Source organism: Xenopus laevis, chromosome 3L (assembly GCF_017654675.1).
Source record: "Xenopus laevis strain J_2021 chromosome 3L, Xenopus_laevis_v10.1, whole genome shotgun sequence".
Taxonomy (NCBI): Eukaryota; Metazoa; Chordata; class Amphibia; order Anura; family Pipidae; genus Xenopus; species Xenopus laevis.
Window position 1 is genome coordinate 94,483,984 of NC_054375.1, and position 17,506 is coordinate 94,501,489.

Consider the following 17,506-nt stretch of genomic DNA (forward strand, 5'->3'; position numbering starts at 1 on the left):
TAAATGTGCAGAGGGTTTCTAAGAATGTCAGGAATGATTTTGCGAATGCGCAATGAACTTCAGGGTTGGAGTTAAGCAGAATAATGCAGGAAAATGGTTAACTGCAACTCCCAGCATACGCTTCAGCTGTCAGTGGGATCCTGGAAGCTACAGTTCAGCAGCTGGAGAGCCTTGTATATCCCTGAATGCAAAATATTTCTGTTACACAATGTAAGGCCATCATTTGCACTTTGACCAAGGTTTTAGTTTGACAAAAAGGAGCTGCTTTGAGGGTTGAAGGGCCAAGAAAATGTCATCTGCAATTTCACAAAACCAGAGGGCAGCTGATCTTTGTGAAATGTAAAAATAGAAAAGAATGAACATACAAATGTCAAATATAGAAATATAAAAATATATCCCTGTATTGAGAGAACCAAAATGATCTAAGCAACATATAACCTACCATTTTGTTAGAGGCCAGCACTCAAGAACCCCATAAAATTTAATCAGGTAGATAGAAGTTTAAGAAGCTTTTGTAGGATAATAATAAAGGGGGAAAGCTCTATTGTTTATTTGCCAATCTTTTCAAATACTGTAGAATGCATAAGTAAAAAAATATGTATTAAAGCATAATAATCCCACAGATACAACCATGATAAGGAAAAATTGGTGACATCAGATACAAGTTTTTTATGCCTTCTGTAAAACAACAAGGTTCAGTACTAAGATGGGTGGGAGGATGAATATTTCAGATCTTGATTGTCTTTCAAATCATAGTCATGTGAAGAGCTCCTTCAGTACTTTTCCTGTCCAGGTAATATGCAAATTTAATTTTCTATGGCCAATGAATGGTGCAGTACAATATTCATAAACAAGCCATAATTACTGCTATGAAAGGCTGCGCATGCAAATGTGGCATTTCGCTCCTTAATCTGAGACATTAATGCTAAAGCTAATTTGCAACAAAATGGTCAGTGTGCAGATGAATGCAGTGCTTGGTAGATGCTACAAATATTACTGCAATGTATGTTTTAATTTGGTGTGTGTGACCATAGCAGAAGATGCACCGAGCAAAAGCAATTATTCTAGTTGTGCATTGACATTTAGTAGTTGTATATGTTTAAATCCACCCACATTTAAGATGGCAGAAAAAGAGGTCCACATAAGAACTGGGTAAGTGCAGAGAAAAAAGGAAACCTGTGCCTTAAACCATATGTAAAGAGAGCAAAAGTGCTGTACCAGCAGAAGGAATGAAAGACTTTGTAGAGAAATATTTCAGCTATAAATCATAAGTACACATGACCCCAAACTATAAGCAACATTTCTAAACTTAGAAAACGAGGTATCAAGCAGGAACATGTCCTCCTCTTATTTGCAGTTGCATCTAGAGTCAAAGACTGTGTTTGGACTGAAACTTACTGAAGTAGTACAAAGAAGGCAGCTAAAAACCAATGGGCAGAAAATTAAAAAAAAATCTCTGTATGCCTCTCTAGGCAAGGGAACACATCTTGCTTTACACAATAAACCACTTGAAAATGCAGGCTGAGCTGTTTACTACATTATGGCACTGTGTGTTTTGGCAAATTTGCTTAGAAAATTACATACTAAAAGCTACATTAACACATAATGAAAATAACTTCCCAGAACTTAAATAAATCTTTTAACAACTGTATTCATCCACATAACTAAGGCTTCAGTAATGTTGTCTTGTAAGCAGATCATGTGTAACTTATGCATATTTCATTTCATGTCATCTAATAAAGCAATAAGTCAAGCTAAGCTGCTCTCCCCTGGAAGCAGAAAACAAAGAACATTCAGTATGACATGCCTACAGCCAGGTTTATTTGGGTGATTCATATAGCTCAGCAACTTGTGATTAAATATGCCAAGCACAAAACCTAGTACAATGTAAATCACAAACTGGGTATCTTTAGCCAGAATCTTGCCAGAACCTTCCTAGGTGAAAATGCACTTCTTATGGCACACAACAGCGAACACTGATTGAGTCATGAAAGATCAAAAGCATTTACTTTCTACTCTGGAATACCATAGTCAGCAGCAACTCAAACTTTAATGGTAAGCATCTGCTAGCAGTTAAAGGTACTTTGATGCAGTTTACTCTTGAACGATCACAGCAAACAAAATGTGCCATAACATTAATTATTTAATAAAACATAATAAAAGACAAACACAATCTGCCAATAACAAAAACAATTATATTGGACACTTTGGTTACATTTTTAGTTAGGCTTAAAGTGAAAAAAAGTTAAGAATGTGAACCTCTGGCCCAATGACTTCTCCAAAAGATTATTGACGTCAATAATCTCACTGAGATAAAATTTCAGAAATGGCTTGGAGGCCCGTGGAGGATACCATTGATCTACAGCAGTGATCCCCAACCAGTAGCTCGTGAGCAACATGTTGCTCTCCATCCCCTTGGATGTTTCTCCCAGTGGCCTCAAAGCAGGTGCTTATTTTTGAATTCCTGGCTTGGAGGCAAGTTTTGGTTTAAAAAAAAAAAAAAAGGGCAACAGAGCCTCAATTTAGGTTGACAATCCACATAGGGGCTACCAAATGGCCAATCACAGCACTTATTTGGAACATTTTGCATGCTAGTGTTGCTCCCCAACTCTTTTACTTCTGAATGTTGCTCACAGGTTCAAAAGGTTGGGGATCCCTGATCTATAGGAAGATTGCTTCATGCCTCATATTTGAAAGGCAAAAAAAAACACCTTATCAGCGATGTCGGACTATGTTCAATAAACGCGGAGGCAGTCCACCACCAAGACCTAATCTCAACTGTGAAGAATGAAGAAGGTACATCATGATTTGGCGTTGCTTTGCTGCCTCAGGGCCTGTACAGCTTGCTACCAGAGGGAACAGTGTATTAAAAGTCATATCAAGAAATATTAGAGGGCACAGACAGGTTAGTGACTGATGAGTTATAAGAAAGGTGGGGTGGAGGTTATTGGTGCTAAAGGAGGTTTCACTGGTTAAATGAATCCTTCAAAGCTGAAGATCAGACACACTTATGACCAACTAATTCAGGAAATGCCAAGTCTTTTTCCTGCAACTAAAAAACAAAAATTGCCATAGCCAGGTAGTATAACCCTCATATTTTTCTTTTTCCTTCTCTGACAACAGCAGTTGTCGGCAGTTGTGATTATGATTTTGGATGTATTGTTTAGTGTTGTTAATGTAAACTAATACTGCATTAAATATACATACAGTAAGTTTGACATCTGTGGTGGGCAAATTATTTGAAGGCTTGTTAATGGATCACATTCAAATTTTTTTCCGAGTAAATGGCATTATGAGCAGCAATCAGCATGGCTTTATGAAGGATAGGTCATGTCAGACAAATTTGATTGCTTTTTATGATGAGGTAAGTAAGATGCTGGACAGTGGGGGGGGCAGTGGATGTGATCTATTTGGATTTTGCCAAAGCGTTTGATACTATGCCCCACAAACAACTGCTTTCTAAACTAAGGGCTGTTGGGCTTAATGAAGTAGTTTGTACATGGATAGGAAACTGGCTACAGGATCGAGTACAGAGAGTGGTTGTAAATGGTACATTCTCTACTTGGAGTAAGGTTCTTAGTGGGGTCCCTCAGGGCTCGGTATTGGGTCCACTTTTATTTAACTTGTTCATTAATGACTTAGGGGAGGGTGCTGTAAGTAATGTATCAGTGTTTGCAGATGACACAAAATTATCCAGCCCAATTAATTCCATCCAGGATGTGGCATCCTTGCAACACGATCTTGACAAACTGGCAATCTGGGCAGCTAAGTGACAAATGAGATTCAATGTTGATAAATGTAAAGTCATGCACCTGGGATGTAAAATTATCCAAGCCACTTATACCTTTAATGGGACTGCACTAGGCAAATTCATTATGGAAAGGACCTTGGAGTCCTTGTAGATCATAAACTTGGCTGTAGCAAGCAATGCCAGTCAGCAGCATCAAGGGCAAATAAGGTCTTGAACTGTATTAAAAGGGGCATAGAGTCATGGGAGGATGGGTCATTATTCCACTGTATAGAGCACTTGTAAGGCCCCATCTAGAATTTGCCGTATAGTTTTGGTCTCCATCACTCAAAGAGGACATTATTGTATTAGAGAGGGTACAGAGAAGGGCAACTAAGCTGGTAAAAGGTATGGAAGATCTTAGCTATGAGGAAAGACTGGTCAAATTGGGGATGTTCACGCTGGAGAAGAGGCACTTAAGGGATGATATGATAACTACATATAAATATATATGGGGATCATATAATCTCTCTAATGCTTTATTTACCAGTAGGTCTTTCCAGCTGACACGAGGTCACCCATTCCGATTAGAAGAAAAAAGGTTCCGACTAAATGTTTGGAAGGAGTTTTTTTTACATTGAGAGCTGTGGAATTCTCTCCATGAATCTGTTGTACAGGCTGATACATTAGATAGCTTTAAGAAGGGGTTGGATGGCTTTTTAGCAAGTGAGGAAATACAGGGTTATGGGAGATAGCTCATAGAACAAGTTGATCCAGGGACTAGTCTGATTGTCATTTTGGAGTCAGGAAGAATTTTTTTTCCCCCTCTGAGGCAAATTGGAGAGGCTTCAGATTTTTTTTTTTTTTTTTTTTTTGCCTTCCTCTGGATCAACTAGCAGTTAGGCAAATAAAAAATAAAAACTATAAGGTTGAACTTGATGGACGTGTGTCTTTTTTCAACCTTACTTACCATGTTACTATGTTACATATTTTAATAATTGTGGACCAAAACTAAAGTTGAGAAATATCATTGGTTCTCCTACAATACAAATAAATCATAGGTCCAGCACTCATGAATACAGATACGATGACTCATCTAGCATTACAAGGAACACCTGCTTTGTACTCCATACAAAAAAGAATGTATTAGCATTGTTAATACACAAATAGCGTATATGAGATATGAGAAGGAATTCAACTGTAACAGTTTTACAAGAATGAAAGGTCACCTGATCCTTTTCCTAAAGCTTACTCTGTAAACTCAATTAAAAATTGATTGTTAATTATCGGCCAATGCGGCACAGGCTTCAAGAATATGGCATGTCTTCTAGTGAATCGCATATGACCCCCATAATTAATCAAGATTAAAATATATTCAAGCACTTAAATTCTAATTAGACAAATATTAGCAACTGAAAACACAGTCAATATTGCGATCAGAATTAGCTACACATATACATCTTTTGTATTATAGGTAACCATAGCAATCGCTGCAGTCATATAACCCAGCACATACTTGTAAGCTAACCAATCACTGCAGTCACTTGCTTGCATTCCTCCTTTTTGTGTTTTGTTTTTTAAATACAGAAAAACAGATATACACTATGGAATGGATGCTTTACCACTCTGACAAAGAAGAAATGCCTGTGTACATGCAGCACGTAATTACTAAGCAGCTTTGGAGATGCTAACATCATGAAGAAGATACTTATATTTGATCCTAAAAACATTGTCTAAATGTACAGTGTCCTAAAGCAAGAGCAGGAAGATGTTAATAGATTTACTTACTGGGTATGTACTTGCATACATGAGCTTATATCTGAATGTATGCGGCACTTTACACAATGGTATACTTAGCACACAGGCAGTGGCGTAACTACTGGGGGAGCAATGTATGTGTAGCAATATGGGCAAAACTGTAAACAAATTCACACCAACAGTCAATTGAGCAGTCCAACCGCTTTAGACAAATTGATTATATATTGCAGTAACTCATTGCTACCAATTCAAAAAATGTTACTACTGCATATGCCCCTATGCATTAGTGAAAGTATATTATATAGGGGTGCACTCCAGCATAGCATGGAACATTAAGAAAATGGAAATTGGAGTAGCTTTTGAAATAGCGGATGGCTTTAAAAATATTTTGGAAGTCTGCCATTCCTTTTATACCTTATATTCTTATATGCCGTATGATAATACCGTTCCCTAAAACTAAAAAAGGAGGGTTGTTGGTGCACTCCTAAGGCCATATAAAAACATATTTAAATACAATAATCCCCTGTCTAAAAAAAGAAAAACAGGGTTTTTTATTATGATCATAAAATTGATAAGCCGCCATACCACGTCAAGGTAAACCCCATACGGCGGTCCCCAACTTGTTTACCTGTGATCAAAATATAAAAGCTTGGTTTCAATCTGTGGACTAGATCCTCCCCCGCCACCTGCATATGTGGCTTTTGAAGTCCACAGATTGAAACCAAGCTTTTATATTTTGATCACAGGTAAACAAGTTGGGGACCGCCGTATGGGGTTTACCTTGACGTGGTATGGTGGCTTATCAATTTTAGTAACGCTTTCTTCTACATATACTGTATTTAACACTGGCGTGGCCATGGTCTTGACCAAAAATGACTAGTCATAGGGGCAGATAATCCTCCACTCCCATGAGGATATTGGTAGAATATTAATAAAAAGCTGCTTTGATTTTAAGTAAAAAATAGCAGAAATCCTTTATGCTTCACTCAGTAATGAGCAAACTATTTATGACCTGGATCCCATTCTACTCCCGATGCTGCCATGTATCATAACTACTGCAATGACTGACAAGAGCACATGGACTATTTAAAGGGATGTGTCATGTAATTGTGTGTAAGCGTACAACCAAAAATGTACATGTATTATGTAAACATTACGAGAAAAATAGATATGGGTGTCTAAATGATCAGTATTTTACAATATATGCAACCCTTTTAGCTTAATTATGTACAGTACTGTGCAACTGCCTCTAGGCACCTGAATAATGCCAAAGCTGGGCAGGCTGTATAATTTAGATAATAAACTCCATTAAGCAGAACTGAATACCCCAAGTGTCAGTAAGCCCACAGGGGAGCTAGATAAGGGCCAAGCACTTACAGGGTTAGGCCAGTTATTTGGCTGCTGAAGGGAGACTGCTCACAGAAATGAGTTTTAGGCTCACATGGCTGGCAATTCACTGGCAGAGAAATGCCAATGGCCACCAACTACTGACACAAATACATTGAAAGGCTAGAGGCAGTATTACAACGGTTCTGAATCGGCCATGTGTACCATTGGCCACAAAGTAGTCATACAATGGCATACACTCCACAGTATCCAATTGTCCCAAAGGCAGAACTGAGACACAGTACTAGCACCATTAGATGTTTATGGCTACATTCCATTTCTTTAGGCTGGCAGACCAAACAAGTTGCTAATCCTCTTCACTTCCTCCTTTAGGAATGCACCATGCAACGAACAACATTGGCAGATGAAACCATTAAACAGGAATAACAGACTGTAGTCTGACAAGATCACAAGATGTGTCTATTCTTCTGAGGCTATTTTTATTAAAATGCATTATATAAAAAGGAAACAGACTCCACTGGTCTGTGTGCAAGCAGTAGAGAATTCATTTTAGTACTTCAATGTTACCGGTAGCTCCAAGTATCCGTGAAAGTGTGTAGAGCCCCAAACGATTAATGATTCCATATTTTCCAACAACACAAAGTAACCACATTCTTAATTCTGTGTCAAGGTGCCCTTATTTTGGTGGACTAGCCACAAGAAAGCTGAGATTCTAGGAAAACAGCAAGATGATTCTTGTTTTTTTAATAAAGCTTTTCATATTAACATTTTTGTCTTTTAACATTTTTTTTTCCAATCCTGCGCCTGGAGCCCAGCATCAACCTCCTCTGTTGTGTGACTGACTAATGAGTGCCGCATAATTACCATACTAACAATGGACAAAAATAAACTATTTACCACTTCGATTTCTGGCTTGACAGTCTGCTCATCAAAACAACAATAGGAAACTACAGGATAGCCTCGGATTTGCTTTAAATACATTTTAAAACATTGTATTCCCTTAGTGTGTTTTTGTCTTAAGAGAAAATATTTTAGGGAAAAAAAGTTCACCTTCATAAAAGGAAACAACATTTTACCTATGGTTTCTCTTTGTACAGAATATAATTTATGTAGTTCTATAAATCTGTCAGTGTGACAATAGTTTCTCCAGTTCAGGAATCCCAAGGGGAGTTTGCCACTGACCCCTTAGCAACCCTTATTCGCATACTGCTCCACACACAAATCAATATAAGATGCTCCTGAACAAGGTCTCCAGCCTCTGAATATTGGAATGTAGGAGCCATGGTTATAATAGACTTATGTAACAGGATCAACATAGAAACATCTCAAGCTAAGCAGAAAAAAAAAAAAATCTGAAAAATGGGTAGGCCAAAAGGACTCATGATGAAACAGCTGGGTTGAGGCCAGCAATCGGCAAGGGAGAAACCACTCTTTATGAGTGATTATGTCCTAATGAAGGTGCCTTTGGGATTTTACAAGACTGGACAGATCACGTTGGTATAATGATGTGCTGGGGCTTCTACTGAGCAAAATCTTTAAACTTAACTTTGTTAGCAATAACATAGTTCCACTGTGTTCTTTATATTGAATCTAGCTTTTACTTATTATAGATCAATGAAGATGCGCGTTTGGGTACTAAGAAAATTGTACCAAGGCCGCTGGCATTAAATGGTTATGTAACAGTCAGTCATTGCTTCTTTCAAGGATACAAATGGATGCTGAAAAGTGGCTGTACCATAGAATGCATCACTTACAGTAAGATGGGGGTAGGGAATACTACCTTAAGAAAAAGCCCATATGCCAATTAAACGTTTAGCCCTGGCGAAGTGCAGTAACTTGGCACTGATTACACTATGCTGCTTTAAACAAATTCATAAATTCCCCTTCACTGAGTGCATCTGTAATTCTCCTGCAATTACACACGGGGAAATGAATGGCTAATTCATAACTGGAAAAGGAGAACGTGTAAGCATAACAAACTGTTACAAGTCGCCAATAATTAACACCTTCCCTGTAATGAGCATGTCACTAATCACCTGACACAAGCCATGCTTCCCATTTGGCACGGTTTGCAGCTTAGCAAAAAATATTTATAAATACCGTAAGACAGAATTTAACCCATATAAAACAGTGATCACTTAGGTCAATTTTATCGGGAACAAATTAACCTGCCTCTGTGTTTATGCACCATGAAGATCAGTATTCTGTCATATGGTAGTCACATTGTAGATGTGCTGCTCATGAAGCATTTTGTGCACAGACAGCTTCATATGACTGCTTTGTATTAATTTAACTTGGGTAGGATGACAAATCACAATTTAATTTGCAGAATATTAAGACTTAACAGAAAATTCAGATCTTGACCAGAGAAACAGATCTCTGGGTTTTGCAGCATGACTATGATCTGAAGATCAGTATTTTTCATATGGTAAACATGCAAGCATCTGTTGTATTTGATAAATTGGGGTATGGCATTAGCTGTCATATTGGGCCACTCCTGACCAAGTGGGCAGCTTATAAAATTGTGTAGGGGACCTAATTTTGACCAACCCAACCAATATCTGTGGTGCAGTCCATTCCCAACTACATAAGCCCCTTTTATGATCCAATATACTGTAAGACATGGGGTCCAAATGGCCTGATAAGTGCCATTCTGGTTTATATACTTATTATAGCCATATCAGTCCGAGGCCACACATGCTTATAATAGTCCACAAACATCTCCGCTCATGGAACCCATCAATGAGGAGAGGCTCACAATTGTTTAGACACCTGGGCAGGTAAATTATAGAGCCAAGGTAAATTATTTGTTCTATAAAACACATAAAACCTGAGCCTAAAGCCCCCAGAAATGTGTTCCAACATTCCATAACCAGCCAGATTTTGTAAAATGGATGTGGTATTTAGGGAATTTGGCCATAAAATGGGCGTGTCCCTCTTTCTATTTTTCAAATGTTGCTATATATGGTTCTGGTTAAACCACATCATGGCGTGGCCATAGGTAGAGGGTTGGGGGTGGCTTGGGAGGCTAATAAAGGCATTTTCATAGTGTACATAGCAACATACAGACTGTTCCATGTAGAATAACAAGGCAAGGCAGCATAAATACAGAGTCAATCCAGATACAATGCCCCCAAAACATATTGGCTTAAAAATGTAGTGCTTATTTTCATGTTAGGGTGGTGGCACACGGGGAGATTACCCGAAGTTGTCTCACGAGGAAACGTCGGGCATCTGTGGAAAACAAAGCCATACGTATGCCATCCAAGCCGGCAATTTAGATTCTTGCCAGCGGGAAGGAATTTGGGGAGATTAGTCGTTGGCAGTAGAAAAGATTTTTCGCTTCACGACTAATCTCCGTGTGCCTCCACCCTTATACCCAAAAGCACATAACAATTATCAGTCACTAACCCAAGAATACATGGCAGGATATAGTGGCAATTTCATGTATAACCACTCAGGATACATGGCAGGATCAATTCCTTGACTGAAGACAAGTTTTTCATGTAAAATTAGGGGTATTTTATTACCTAATTATTGGTTATGTAATCAATTTTCAGTTTATGCACTGCTCTAAATTTTGTATATGCTGTATATAGTAGCTTAATGAAAAAATAAAATAATTACAGATAGCATGTATATAGCTGCTGTCATTTAGAGCTTTCACAACGATTGCTTTGTCCTACATCTCAGTTTCTGCCACTTAAATGCAGCAGGTATGGCAGTTTTAAAAGATTACAGGGGAAGGAAAGGATTGACCACTAGGTAATGTGAATTTGTTAGGCACCCCCCCCCCAATGATTATGATTGCTTAATTCAGACCAAGAGCCGGCACTCCTCTTCACTAAAAAATGCACCAGCCTATGGAGTACCACTACTCTATTGAATGTCTCACTATCCTCATCTTCCTGCCCCAGGGAATAGAATTGAAAACCACAAGTAAAAGTTTTGGGCTTATGCAGAAAAAATCCCAGGATCAGAAATATGACAGAGGCACAGCCAGAGTCCAACTGGGGTAGTCAGGGCCCATCATAAAACCAACAAAGGGCCCACTACCCCTGCCTGACGGCAATCCCCCACCCTCCACTGCCACCAAGAAGGATTTATGCAGCTTGGTTATCCCAAAATACAAGGTTCTGTTCATCATTACAAAGAAAAAGGAAATCATTTATACAAATTAGGTTTGCCTAAAATAGAGATAGCCTTCCTGTAATTTTGATTTTGTTTGCCAAATTAGATGGAATGTATTTATGGTTTCATTACAGCATGTCATTTACTACTATTTCTAGCCGGATACAAAAACTGCAGAGTGCGGAATTCTACAGCGCAAATTTCAATTGATTGGGTTTAGGTGCAAGTGTTTAGGGCCACACACATTTTTTTTTCTTTTTTTCTTTTGTTTAAGTAATTTTGCTCAGCAATTTCTCACACAAAGTAGCAGACAGTGCAGCTTCCAGCAACAGAGCTAATAAAGCCTAGTTAGTGATGGATCAGCTTCCAGAGGCACCTGGGCAGCATCCGTGTGGGCCTGGGTTCAATCCCCTGATAGCTTACTCTCTATTTTTCTGTACAGAAATAACCCTCTCAAACCTGTCTCTACAGCAATTTTCATGCACATTATGAAATCCTTGCTTGGGAATGGGGGCAAATTGCTGAGCTTTCTCTTACAGCCAGGAAAAAACCACACAGATTTCAAACTTGACATATCTTCCTCTAGAAGTCGACAGCCCTCTTGGAAATAGACGTAATGGTCTATTGGAAACCATTAAAAGGCAGTCAGGCGAATATCACTCTCTGCAATAAAGTCAGGAAGTGGCAATTTAACACCCCTTGTTTAGCAATATTTAGCATCCATGTTTTCAAAACAACGTAAAGTTTTTCAATGAGGGCATGCATGCTGGATCCTCTGCCAGTGAAGAAACATCTGATACTGCCCCCATACTTCCTAAACTGCACAAGCGTGTTATTGCACACATGGGGCATCATTTTAAGCAATACATTCCTCTCCCTGGGTAGAGCCACATACAGATGCAATTATAGAAAATGTTAGGGGCAGTAACCTTAATAGGTTCCCTCTTAACCTCCTTCACCCCCACAGGGCATGCTCCCCATGGGGCAGCTGCTTCCTTTCTTATGCTGAGATCAGTTTCTTTGATCATGTCAGCACTGCAAAATATGTTGGCTCTATATATTTTTAGCACTATATTCACATGAGGAAACCAGGCGGGTATTAATAAGGTATTGGAATGTGGATGAATTATGTTAATTAAGTAAATCCCACTGGGTCAGATGGGTTAATTCGACACATTAAGGGTGAGGAAACCCAGTGGGGGGGGGGTGTAGGCGAGTTAATGGGGTCCAGGAGAGATCAGGGACACAACATTGATAGTATGTACTATTGGGCTTAGAGGGAGGACAATGTATTTATTGAATGCAAACATTGCTATAGTGAACAGTCATGACAATTTAGTGTAGAGACAGGACGAGCAACACCTGGATTTTTTACAGCCTCAGAGAATGGCACTTTGGTAGCTAATGCAACATATTGTGAAACTTAATTATAATATGTTGAATACCATGATATTGCTACTTAGTGGTTGGTTTTAATGTGTGATTCTAACCCTTTGCTAGTTGCACAAGAAGTAGATGATTGATTTATTATGTTATCCAACAAGAGGCTTTGGCAGTGTAGACTGTTGTGGAGCCTGTTTGATTACAAGTGGAGGATGCATGCATGGTAGTCTGTTTTTGAGCAGTCGCCTAGTGGTGACGATTACCCTATGACATCATCACTGCTGGTTTCCCGCCAGATCATGTATATATTGCATGTTAATTGTTAAACTATTGTTAAAGGCCCAAGCGGGGGCCGAAACGTCAGTCAGTGCTTTGCAATAAACCTTTTTTAAATCTAAATAGACCTGAGAGTGCGGATTCTTTTTGCGATGGAATGTTTAAATTTATGGTTTCTGCACCCAGGCATATGGACTATTTCTCGATAGTGCTGGCATCTTGGGGTAATATATACGCACGACCACGTATCCAAGAGAGACCTGGGTGCCAGTCCAATATTATCATACAGTTTCACAGCAGGTGACGGCACTCCAAGGAAATTTGACAAAACGGCAAATAGTTTTGACTATTTGACTATTTGCCGTTTTGTCAAATTTCTGTGCTGTGAAACTGTATGATAATTTTGGACTGCCACCCAGGTCTCTCTTGGATACGTGGTCTTGCGGTCTTCACGTTTATGTGTATGTATATAAATATATTTAGATATATAGGCCTCGAGGAGGCCGAAGCGTTAGTCTCACATACAATAAAAACATTTTTATATTTATATAAGACCTGTGAGTGCGGATACTCTTTGCTGGTTATATCTATCTATCTATATCTATATCTATCTATATATATATCTATATATATCTATACATATATCTATATATATCTATATATATCTATATATATCTATATAGTCTGGAAGCCAGCACAACTTGTGTAGTAGTCACAGATGCCTGGGTGCTAAAGCCAAAGTAGAGATATAGAACAGGGAAAAAAACTTGCACTCACAGGTCTTAGCGATGAAAATATAGGTGTTTATTAGCAAAAATTGACCAACATTTCGGCAAACACTCAAGCCTTTCTCAAAGTGTAAAAAACAAACAATTAGCAACCCTTTATACCCCCCAGTGGCGGGAAACTGTTAGTGGTGACATCACAACAATGTGGGTGAGGGGTAAAAAAAAAAATAAAATATATATATATATATATATATATAATGGATTCCTGTCGGGGTACCGGCACTCTCGACAAAGTCCTTACATGTGCCTGGGTGCAGGAACATCAAAGATTCTCCCATACATGTCCAAAGGGATCCGCACTCACAGGGCTTATAAAATAAAAATAATCTTTATTTGCAGAACTTCAACCTAGGACCTAAGGAGTATGGATCCGTTTGGACATATATATGTGTGTGTTATGAAGTCAGTCACACAATGTACAAATATTGCATGCTATGTTCCATGGTGGTACTATGTAAACACATCACCACAAGCAAAACAAATGCTCATTGGTTTACCTGCATTATAATAAGGTACAGGGGCCCTTGGGCAGTCCTAGGGGCCACATTCATCATCTTTAGGACCTCCAGTTTATAGCACAGTTACAGGATATAAATTATAAGATGCCTGCAATTAGGAGCTGAATAGCAGAAACTGTTTAAAGACACTACAGGCAAGTCTGCACACTCATGACCCCTTGTGTCAGATAAAGTTTATTACGACTGGAATAATGTAAACTACAGTCTACAGAAGTCTTTCACTCAATGCCCCACTGGATGTTCCCCACTACCCTATAAAATAGTGTTGCAGTTCACATACTGGCTTGAATTCCCTTCCTTCCTTTGTGTAACTCTACAGGGCCCAATGCAGCTTTAAATATAACGAACCCAATGCCACTAGAAGTCTGTTTTTTTCTAAAAGTAGTTGTTCACCTTTAAGTTAACTTTTAGCATGCTATTGAAAGGCCAATTCTAAGCAACTTTTCAATTGGTCTTCATTTATTTTTTTTATAGTTTACTAGCTATTTGCCATCTTCTTCTGACTCTTTCCAGTTGTCAAATGAGGGGTCACTGACCCCATCTAAAAACAAATGATCTGTAAGGCTACACATTTATTGTAATTGCTACATTTTATTACTCAACTTTTTATCCAGGCCTCTCCTATAAATATTCCAGTCTCTTATTGCCGAATAAGCTAAATAACTGGAAAACCACAAATAAGTAATGAAAACCAATTGCAAACTCAGAATAACACTCTCTACATTACACTAATTTAAAGTGAACAACTTTAATTTTTGCCTTAAAGGAGAAGGAAAGCTACAGAGGCATTTTATTGCCAATAGATTAGCTGCAATAGTGCAAGCTAGAATGCTATATTTATTCTGTAGAATGTTTTACAATACCGGAGTAATAAAGCTCTAGAAGCGCTCTGTTTGTTGAGGATAGCTGCTGCTGTATTAGCTTGGTTTGACATCACTTCCTGCCAGAGTTTCTCCCTGCTTACATAGTTACATAGTTAAATTTGGTTGAAAAAAGACAAAGTCCATAAAGTTCAACCCCTCCAAATGAAAACCCAGCATCCATACACACACCCCTCCCTACTTTTAATTAAATTCTATATACCCATACCTATACTAACTATAGAGTTTAGTATTACAATAGCCTTTGATATTCTGTCTGTCCAAAAAATCATCCAAGCCATTCTTAAAGGCATTAACTGAATCAGCCATCACAACATCACCCGGCAGTGCATTCCACAACCTCACTGTCCTGACTGTGAAGAACCCCCTACATTGCTTCAACTATAGCTCAATTATAGCCTAATTATAGCTCTGGGCTCAGATTACAGCAGAGAAGGGGGGGGGAATAGGAGCAAACTGAGCATGCTCATGCCCAGGACAAGGAGGTTTAAGCTGAAGGCAGAAAGTCTGATACAGAAGCCCATGTGTACACAATAGAAGGAAAGAAATGCTGTGTTTCTTTTGACAGAGGACTCAGAGCAGCATTACTTTAAGGGTTTACTGGTATATTAAGGTGGACCTTTGTGATAAGGCTTATTAATCTTTCATTCTCCTTTAAGATTGTCACCAATACCAAAAATTGATTCTCATTGTCTATTCTTACTCTGATCTACAGTTTAATTAAAAGTTATGAGTGAAATAATTGCATTGCTATTAAAGGGCACTTATCAAATAATACTTCCCACTGGGAAACAAATATAAACATTTTGTTCACAATTCAATATAGCTTGGGTGCATGTTTATATAAATGAACTATTTTAATTAAACTGTAGATCAGAGTAAGAATAGACAATGAGAATCAATTTTTGGCACTGGTGACAATCTTAAAGGAGAAGGAAAGATCAAAACTTAAGCCTTATCACAAAGGTCCACCTAAATATACCAGTAAACCCTTAAAGTAGTGCTGCTCTGAGTCCTCTGTCAAAAGAAACACTGCATTTCTTTCCTTCTATTGTGTAGAGCTATATTTAAGCAGGGTTCTTGAGTATTAAGTTGAAACTTTGTTGTTCCTCTCTGAGTTGTTCAGTCTTGAAGCTCAGTAATGATTTCTGAACTGCTACATTTGCTAGATTAGTTGATACATTTCTCAGGGATTCTGCTCAACAGGGCCAAACATAAGATTGTATCAACTGATTTGAAGCAAATTTGAAGAAGTTATTGTCCGTGACCTCCAACCCTACACCAGCTGCTTCAAGAAACACGAGAAGGTTAAAAAATTAAACTTCAAACTTCAGTATTGGAAAAATTGCTAAAAAAAACTGGAAAGGAAAACAATTATTTTTTGTGTACTCAAACCAACTGAATGGAGTAAAGTGTTTGGTAGGGGACCAGCTCATTTAAAGGCATTGGTATGTTCCAATACAGATGTATGTATGTGTGTTTATATCTATATTTCAGGACTTTCATGGTAAACACTGTATTGTCATAATTGTTTGGTTTACGATCAGTCCTTGATAAAGGGCTTTAAATAAACCAAAATGATTACAATACATTTTCAGTTTAGTGGCGCAGTCAAGCTTCTCCAAGTATAATGATTTACCAATACCAAAAGTTTTATGTGGACTTAAAGTCCAATATGAAATTTTGTAGCTACAATTTCTGTGCACCCCCCTGAATGTGGCATAAAAAAAAAAACATCAGTCTTTATTTTATCTAAACTCAAACATCCCTCTGGCTCTTGCTTTACAAATATTAGAAAAAACCTTTTGGTTGGGGGGAAAATATAAGGGTTTTTGGGCATTTAACAAATTGAATTGTTTCAGGCATTTAAGGAAAACTGTAGACAACCGAATTCTTAACATATTTGTGCAGAGTCTGCAATAAAAAAACACTCAGCCAGCAGCTGTTTTCATGTCAGTGTTTTGTCATTGGTAAAGACTTAAATACCCCATCTTGGTTTTACTACTGCAGGCTGCTTAATGGAAACATTTCTTTTCATAAATGGCCACTTGCCACAAACACTATATTACTTCTCTCTAAAGGATGTGTTTTGCACTTATCCTCTGAAGGTTTCAGTCATGCAATGGCAATATGCAGTAAAGTGTAGAGTAACAAAAGCTGGGCAGGAGAGGCAGGGGCTTTCCTTTTATACTTAACCAGTGTGTTGGGAGGGTAAATGCAAAATTACTTCTTCTTAGTGGTAAATATATCCATGCAAATTTATTCTGAGATACCAGATCTTCAGATCTCATTATGTAAAAACAGAGCTCAGGTTACACTCAGGGACTACTATGCATGGTGCAAAATAAAAATAAATCCAAAACATAGCACTCCGCTGGCAGCCAATAGATATGTGCTTAAGTGCTCAGACATAGTACCCATGGGCATTGCTTTCCATGCAAGTGCTCTGACTGGTATACTTAGTTGTGTTAAAGTGAAATCTAATCAGGCAAGAGGTACCCAAGCATGGCTAATAGTACGAAATGTATTAATGACATTTGAGTCTTGGGGCCAATATTCAAAATGCAGAAAATAAGTTATGGAGTCTGGGTTTATATAAATTTGTGTGATACTATTTCTATATAAACTGCTCCATGGATGCTCACATGAATGGCTCCATATCTGCATGAGAGACCTATAAAACGGTCATGTATAGGA

At 38.2% G+C, this 17,506-nt stretch overlaps 1 protein-coding gene across 2 annotated transcripts in view; it reads right to left on the minus strand.

Moving 5' to 3' along the window:
- The window catches only part of snd1.L (staphylococcal nuclease and tudor domain containing protein 1 L homeolog), a 378,593-nt gene that overhangs the window by 223,432 nt on the left and 137,655 nt on the right, over positions 1 to 17,506 (minus strand).